This window comes from Rhagoletis pomonella, unplaced genomic scaffold (assembly GCF_013731165.1).
Source record: "Rhagoletis pomonella isolate Grant_MI unplaced genomic scaffold, Rhpom_1.0 Rhpom_scaffold_00005, whole genome shotgun sequence".
Lineage (NCBI taxonomy): Eukaryota > Metazoa > Arthropoda > Insecta > Diptera > Tephritidae > Rhagoletis > Rhagoletis pomonella.
In genome coordinates, this window is record NW_023458559.1 from 44,528,573 (window position 1) to 44,537,970 (window position 9,398).

Sequence of the window (9,398 nt, forward strand, 5' to 3'; positions counted from 1 at the left end):
TTTACTCGAGCCGAATAATCTCTGTTCAGAATGAGCTCAGTTGTGGAGATTTATCCAACAACATACGTAATAGCTTTTCGCTCTAAGGTCTTTCTAATACTGGGCTCTATTGTCCTTCAACATTGCCTCGGATGCATGAGAAAGAGAACGAAGTTTGTAAAAATGTGTGGTAGCACTATGTGTGTATTCGCTCTGTGGGTGATCAGACAGCGCTGACCTACAGTTTCACCATCAATAACTGCATGTCTTTTAAATTTGGGAATACTTCAGACAAAAATGGAACTCAGATGCAATCAAAATTACGGTTTAATTTATAGTGACATCAATTCATGAAAAACTGGGCGTTTGAGTCTTTCGGAGATTTTTTTATTTTTTTTTTCAATATTTAATCTTCATATTTAGTTTAATTTTTTAGTTATGTTCGCACTTCAGTCCTAGATACACAGAAGTTTTGGTCAAAAGGTACGGGTCAAGAGCCGAGGAAGAAAACCTAAAAACTTTAAGTCTCGAAATTACATGAAAATCTGATTAAATGTATGCAGACGAAAAAAAAAAATTGGTGTGTGCTTTTAACCAGACCCACCTACCGACATGTATTTCGACCTGCTGAATCCGAATCTGTCGTTCATTTTACGCGTGCACCCGTTAAATTTCGAGTAATTTTGCAAAATTGAGAATTGTTTGCCCTTTGCGCAATTTTCGCAAATTACTCGAAATTTAACGGATGTACGAGTTGAAACGGATTTCAGACTCGGATTCAGCGGGTCGAAATACATGTCGGGTAGGTGAGTCTAGTTAAAAGCACACACCAATTTTTTGTGCCTGTATAATCATACAAATAATGCGTATACCACCTTATACTCCGCTTACTTAAGTACACAAATATATGTATATATTTTCCAATGTTTACATTCTTTTCTCATTTTCAAGTCATTAATTTCTTTTCGTTTTGCACATTTCATGCGTGAATTTAAAATGTAAACAAAATCAAGACGACGAGTACTCAATCCGAGAAAAAAGTTATGAATTCGCAATTAGTTATTTTGAATAACAAACATACAAAAGTTCAATACTACAAACAGATGTTAGTAGATATGCGCATATGTATGTATATATGTACATACAAATATATTTATGTATGTAAATAATACGTGATCCGACCGTTTTTTGCCCCAACATACCGGCACTGGTAATAGCTTAAAAATAGCATCAAGTGTAAGCGCGAATTTCACTAATTTATTTACTTTATTTGACTCGACCGCTGTCACACGCCTCACATATGTACATATGTACATATATACATACATACGTACATATTAGGGATGTTAATTTTTCAGCTTTTTCCGATCACGGGATTTTCGGGTGGGCGTTATCACCATCCCGGGATCCCGGGATTAGTCCCGGGATTTAGATATTCATTACTTTTCAAGAACTTAAATCGAAAAAATGCGTCTATATTGGTTGAGAAGCTCTCCTACCATAAAATAAATAATAAATAAATGGATTTGAAACCTACTATTTTATTTAAAGTGGCGTTTGTATTTTTTCTCTCTGACGTCAGAATATATTTTAAAGGCTTTTGTAATTTCAAAGATATTAATTTAAAAAATTCAATGAAATGTAGAATAAAAATATGGGTACCAAATGCAAGCGGAAGTTTCTTTAGAATGTAAAAAAATTAAAATGTTTTGGATTCACAAGGATGAATAGATAATTTTTTAAGCCGATAAAGTAAGAAGGGCGAAATTCGAGGATGTTATGGAGTTTATATAAGTCCCTAACATATGTATAATTTTTTCAAAAACAAATATTGCGAAATTTCAAGGATAGAAATTTAAAAGCACAATTTCAATACATACCTGTCCTTCTAACCAAAAACATGAATCTGTTTAAATTCTAAAGGATTTCCTCTTTAATTTGATACCCAGACTTCTTCTCTAAGCACATTTCTCTGAATTTGTTAAAACATTTTTGAATTACTGACGCCAGAGTGAAAAACTAAAAACGTAGTTTTACTATATTCGGCCCATGGTTTCGCGAATATATTGATATTTGTGTTCAAAATTTACTATCGCGCGGTGTTAAATGTATAATGAGCTAGACGTTTATAAAAAATATTAATTATTAAATAAAAAAAGAAATATAGCCAATACTGGTAAAGAAAAGGAATTTCTATTATTGCCATCAGTGCAAATTACAAATCCCGAAAATCCTGGGATTATTTCCCAAGAATCCCGGGAATTTCGGCACCTAAAAAGGCCGGGATCCCGGGATAAACATTCCTAGTTCATATGTATGTACTTAAATGCAAATATGTATGTACTTAAATGCAAGTATGTATGTACTTAAATACAAATGCACATAAAAACGTAAAATCCATACCCATAACAATTTTTTTCGAATTTGGCTTATATTTTTTGTGTTTTTACTTTGTTTTGTTTTTTGTGTTTTTAACTTTGCTTTATTTCATTCGTCTTGGTTCGATTTTTACTCACTATTTACCTGCAATTGCTTACATAAAGATAGTGAGACTGCCGCAAATAAACAAACTGTAATAAACTAAAATAAAATGTATTACATAATATAAAATCACATTAAATTTAATTAATAAAATAAAATAAAATAAAATGAAATAAATAAAGTCAAATAGATAAATAAGGGTAATTCAAAAATTTTAATGACAAAATAAAACCGAGAAATTAAAAACAATTAAATAAAATTAAAAAATTCGGTCAATTTAAAAAAATGTATTTAATTAAATAAAATGAAATAAGTAAAATTTAAAAACATGAAAATATTTAAGAATCTTGTACATTTAAAAAAAGTAATAAAAAAAAGTAATTGAATGAGAAAAAATTCTTAAATTAAGTTATAAAGTAAAATTGAATGATAAAAGGAAAAACTAAAATAGATATAAGAATTTAAAAAATAAAGAAATTGGATAAAATAAAATAAAACTAAATTAAGTTTGGCGGTTTGACCAGCAATTTTAGTTTAAATATTATTTTTTTTTATGTCAGTTTTCATAATAATTTCGTGAAACTGGCTACAAATTAAATATAATAAAATTAGAAAGTAGATAAAAATAGTTTTAAATATATTTTACTGAAATAAGTACCGAACAGAACGAATATGAACAGTTTAACTGGAATTTTTGAATTTAAAAAAATTTTGATATACAGGGTGGCGACGAATAAGTTTTACCCAGTTTTTTGAAAAATAAAAGGGTCCTTTATGGATTTTGCAAAAAAAAGGATTTTATTGTTTATTTTTCACAGATTTTACTTCAATTTTATTAATTAGTTTTTAAAATTTCGAGCTTTATTTGGGCTTACCAGCGGTAAACACTTTGAAAGAAAAGTGAAAGCGGCACACAAGTCTTCATCGTTTAATTTATGCCATATCTTATGTAAGCATAGGCCAATTTTCTCCATATTGAGCCCTTTATACTCCCCCATTCGTCCAACATAAGGCCTCATACTCAGAAATCAAATAGACACCAACCCTACACAGTTTTTTCTTTTTATGTATTTTTTTATACAAAGTCTAAGAAAAAATATACCTGAAAAAGACTTGCGTGCCGAATGTAAATTTCTCCCAAAGTTTATAGTGCTGGAAAATGTTAATAAGGATTACAATTTTAAAACTAATTAATACAATTAATGTAAAATCTGTGGAAAATTAACAATAAAACACTTCTTTTTTTTAACCATTAAAGAACAAATTTATTTCTCATTCTTATTCGTCGCCACGCTGTATATTTTAAATAAATGAAAATATATATATTTGAAACATGTTCTTTCAATTCGGACGGCTTTCATACTTTTAAGTACTTTTTTCTTAAAAAAAATAACATCTTTCACCTTCAAATATTACGAAATTGTTTAAGTAAAAACTTAATTAATTTTGTTTTTAAAACCGGTTTATTTACGACGTTCTCGCGATTATGAGGCGTTTGCGCGAACTAGTATGAAAAGTTCAACAGAATTGCAATTAAAAAAAAAAAATGGAGAAACATTTTAAATGCAAAAAAAAAAATAAAACAAGTTCCTTAAATTCGCACCGTTACAACATATTTAAGCACTTTTTCTTACAAAAAAAAAAAAAAAAATCTTTCACCTTCAAAAAATTACGAAATTGTTCAAGTAAAAACAAATCAAAGAAAAAAATCACGAATACCCTCCTTAACGCTTGGCACCGAACATTTCACATCACTCGAGTGGGCTTTATGGAATTTTATGGTGGCCAACATGAATTTTTTCGACTCACCTTGACCGCTTAATAATAATTTGGCAGCTGCAACTGTCACAGCAGCGCCCAAGGAAAGAAAATCCAAAGAAAAAATTAATTGTCTGTCGGCAGCAATGCGGGCAATAAAGAAGATGAAGAAAAATGTCGCCTCAACAGCAAATGACAGAGCAACAACAGAAAGTGGTCAGACTGATGGACAGACATCAGCATAATATAAACAAAAAAAAAAACAACTTAACAACTGCGAAGATAATTATATTGTAAAAAAAAGTGTTCATACTTATGTAGAGGAAGGTAAATAACAAATAAATGGTAAGGGTAAAAGAGTGTGATTAGCGAAATTTCAGGGGGAGGAAAGTGAACACTTAAAAATGAAAATGATTCCAAGGTGTTTTTATTTTTTGTTAAAAAAGCTAATTAATAAATAGGGGCGTAAAAGGAAAAGTGAGATTATTGTTGGGTTAAATGAACACGATAATTTTGCTTTGGTATTAGATGAATAAAAACTTTAATTTCAACCCGGTCGATTTTACATAGTTCGTTTTTTATAATTGTGTTGACTGGCACGTCTGCAAAACTAATACAAAAATTTTCCCTAACTTGAGACTTTATCTTCTAAAACGAGTAACGGCGAGCTATATAAGATATGTATTTTAAGAGAAGTAAACAAATACAATGAATAGACAAAAACGATAAATAAAGGAATACATGCATAAATGAAACATACAATGAAATGCCACAGGGCGACCTAGCAGTTATGTCAAAAACAAAATGAGTGAAATGAGCTTATGAGTTATAGAAAAAGTGAAAAAATCGCACAATTATAAATGTAAGACGTTCGTAGAAAAATCGAAATTATTTTCTTCTTTCAAAGATTGCGTACAAGCAAAAATCAAATCGGAAATAATGAGTTCGCAAACAATGTGCAGGCTACTTGAAACTTGTCAAACTTTGAATGCAGAAAACAAGAAAAAAAAATTTTGAAAAATGATAATTTATGTATACGAGGAGAGTAGATAAAATGGAAAGCAGCTGCCTTCAGGCACAGCAGAGTTGAATAGACTTTGATCATTAGTAGGCCTCTTGTGGACAGTGGCGCACTTATGGCACTCGAGCGTGTGTTTTCTATAGAAAAAGCAAGTTTTACTTAGTAGTAAAATAAGAATCTTAATACATACATATATACATAGATATACATATGTATATTGCCATAATTTATAACAGCGCCATAAAATGAAGCTTTAATAGGCTTCTAAAGTGTTCAACCTAAAGACAAACGAGCACAGAAAATAAAGATAATAATACAAGCTTTTATCTGATTACTTCTGTTAGCTCTAGTTTTAAGTGGCTACTTTTTAAATTTTTTTTGCAGTACAGTGTTTCAAAAAATCATTGGTACATTCCCCAACTATTTAGGGTGGTCCAAAAATACATGTGAGAAAAGTAAAGTCAGAAATCAGAAGGGGGTGAGACCTAGGATTGTTATATACCTACCGAAAAAATATACCCCTTTTTTTTTGAGGTCACTCACGTCGCTCAAAGTTTTCCATGTATTTTATATGGAAAAAAACACTTTTCGTAGAAACGGTATATAATTCTTTAATATCAATATTTTTCGATGGGAACACTCGGTTTCTCTTCGGAAGATTCCCAATAGTAATGCCCAGTTATTTATTTAACCGCCAAAACCCCCAGAAGATTACAGAAAATGCAATGGGGGTATAAATAAAAAATATTTTTTTATTAAAAAATGGTTAAATAAACATCTCGGTATTTTTATTGGCAGTCTCCTGAAGAAATCCAGAGTCGATCGAAAAATATTGGTTTTCAAGAATTCTATACAATTTCTACGAAAAATTGTTTTTTTCCCATATAAAATACGTGGGAAATTCGAGCGAGCTCTAAATATATTTTGATTCCAATATAAAAAACCGGTGATATTTTTTCGGTATAGAACCATCCTAAGGGGTGAGATCATTAAAATTCCGATTTTCCTTATTTTTTGCTCACCCTAGTGTCCATCCAACCTCACTTCCATAAATACAAATATATTCATATGCATTTCCATCATTTTTCTATATAAAATGCACCAATCGCTTGGGTGTGTGTTAAACGAAGGCGTCGTCTGTCGTCTGTCTATGGCCTACTAATTTTTCAAAACATTTGCATTATTGCTGCCAAACGGCTGACGGCTTGAATGTAGGTAGGCTTGTATGTACTGTGTATTTCCAACTTGGCATCTTAATTTCCATAAGTGCACCAGAGTGAAAAAATCGTCAGCGAGGCGTGAGTTCTTACAGGCACATTTTGGAGTGGTTCTATGAGTGAGCACTCAGATACATATTTGAAACATTTACATAAGTACCTACATATGCACATATAAAAACAAATAGCGAATAAAGAAACATGGTTTTCGATAAAAGCACGTTTTTCTAACAAACGCATATTTTTTCTTTAGGCTGGCTTAAAACGAAGCATTAATTGACCAAGACCAAAAGACACCAATGGGGCCATCGAATATGTAGTTCTCCTCTAGGCAACGTCCATATCTCCAGACGGAAAACACGAATTATTCAGATAGAAAAATGAAACTTAAAATGCCGTAATCGGTTTGTCTTTAAACTAAGTTTTGCAAGCTATGACGGGTTAGATTAGGTTAGATTTGGTGGCAGTCCCAGATATCAGGGACTCAATCAGACAATTATGAGACTGGCCTTTGTGATACTACAGTCTGAATGTCACTTAGTACTTAATCGATAAAACGCCTCGAGCCGATTATTCAATTACGAATTCGGGTAATCTCAATACCACAGAGCTTCTCTGGGGGCAATTAAGGATGTGAGAACCAAAGTAATTTAACCTTAGCCTCGCAACCGCTGGGCAACTAAGAGGGTAATAATGGCATACTGCATCAAGTAATATATTCAGCCTAACTGCGTGAATACCGATTGGACAACGACCCGTTAAAACCTCCACCAAAAAATTGAGATGTGGCTTTGTAAGTGTGCGGAGAGTCCTCGACCGCCTCTTACCCACCCTCAGCCAGAAGGACCTTGCAGTGTGGTTTACGCCCAGTGCTCGCTGAGCTTACATGCGGCCCACCTATCCAAGAGTGTACTACATGTGATCAATGTCACCCCCAGTCGCTCTTTATTCGGCGATAAAGTTTCATGGGTATCTTTCCTAGCCAATTCGTCAGCCACACAGTTCACCGCAATGTCGCTATGGCCCGGAAACCAAATGAGCCTAACACAAAGGTATTCCGAGGCAACTGAGAGAGAGAGATAACAGACATTCATTAACCAAATTAGATCGTGCCTCCAACGCACTTAAGGCCCTGATAGCGGCTACCAGAATAAATACTCCCATCCCTTACTTTCATCGCACTCCTGAGCAGTGACACCACCGCCTCCTTGATAGCAGCCACTTTCGGCTGAAATACACTGCAGCAGTACGGAAGCCTGAATTTTGTGCTGATGGAAACCTCTCAACAGATGATCCCTGCCCAGTTCCGATCCATTCGTGAAGAAGTTCACTGCTCCCTCCCGCAGATGTTTCGCCAGACCCAATCCTCCCTTGAGAGAAGTTGGGCAGAGAAGAAGCTCCTAGAAGCCATTTCAGTGGCGCAGTAATCTTGTGCGATCGGGGGTGAAATCGCAGCCCCCTATAACTCCAGAGCGTCCAGTTCTTAAGTCGGTCAACCAATAGGTTTTTGATTATTCTAGTAGAAATATTTAAAAGAAAATTATTTATTGCCGGACGTATGAAGGTGTCAGGCCAAACATATTTTTTTTTCGAAGTTCAGTTGCTGAAATACTTCAGACTGAGGGGCATATGGCGAAATTTTTCCTGTTTGCTTGTAAGTGCGAATTTATACGATGACTTTTCACCCTGCGTGGAAATTCATGCGTGTTCAGCTTGTAGGCAAGAAGTGTAGAGAATTCAACAGGGTAGGCATGCAGCGAGGGTTTTTTTTACGTTTCTCTTTTATCGAATTCACTTTTTCGTATTTTTACCTTATGCTGATAAAAAGTCGTCGTGCAAACGCAGGAAGATTTTCGAAGACATCGTCTAAAAAGACTCTAAAAGGTACGGTATAATCTACTTAAATATGTACATACAAATATGTAAATTTGTATTTAGTAGTACTGAAAGTAGATTAGAAATTGTTTAGAAGAAAATATTTCATGGAAAGGATGAACAGAGAAAGAAGGAAAATACGAAAAACCGGCAAACAAAAAAGCCACATTGATAAGAGACAAGGCGTATTAAATAAGGTGGTATCGGTACGACAATAACAAAAGGTAATGTGTTTTGTTCTTGCTTTTGCGGTGAGGACTGTCAAAAATTTCATACGAAGGATGTGAAAGAGAACAGAAAACAATAAACAGTCAACAGCTCCAACCAATCAACAGCAGCCATTTGACATATGAAGCCGTGAGGCGAAGAGAAATAAAAGGGTACTGCTATCACCTATTGAATACACCTTGGATAAGAGAAAATGAATGTGCTACGTGCATTAAGCTAGGTCGTAAAAAATGTAACGTATTTCGAATTAATATAAAAGTCATATAAATTTCCACAGGGCCAAAAAGGCTGTCTGTAGTAGTCAAGAAATATCAAAAGAAATATTCTTTCATTCTTAATTTACGAGCATTTTTTTCTTGAGGCTGCAAACTAAGTTAAGATATTTTGATAGAAGAAAAATCCTTTTTCATTTCTACTGCGTCATTTTATATGAATTTTTCGTTTTTCTTAAGAGTTAGCTGTTTCTAGGGCCAAACTTTCACACACACTAATTTCCTCTCGAAGTAAGCTTTCAACCTGCGATGGGTATTAAAAATTGTTTCATCTGCATGAGGAACGATCTGATCTAATGTATGTAGATACATGCGGTACTGTATTATCATTAATAGAGCTGAGTTAAGATTTAAAATTCCAATACTCATTTAACTCGGCTAAGTATACGTTTAAGCGTTTAACTAATACTGGCTAGATTTATGTTTGCAATTAGATTTACGGTACCTACCTAGGTTTATAATGCACAAAACCCCGTACAAAATGCTAAAGTGTTATTTTCTTTGCAATATTAAAAATTGCCTTACACTTTTGCTTATTTGCTTTAGCCTTTACAATTATCAGTTTTT

General features: G+C 33.3%; 2 protein-coding genes across 7 annotated transcripts in view; one reads left to right on the forward strand and one right to left on the reverse strand.

The window, feature by feature from the left end:
- Positions 1 to 9,398, reverse strand: part of LOC118739040 (nuclear hormone receptor FTZ-F1) — a 628,268-nt gene that overhangs the window by 327,134 nt on the left and 291,736 nt on the right. The window lies entirely within an intron of this gene.
- Positions 1 to 9,398, forward strand: part of LOC118739041 (BAG domain-containing protein Samui) — a 37,887-nt gene that overhangs the window by 19,194 nt on the left and 9,295 nt on the right. The window lies entirely within an intron of this gene.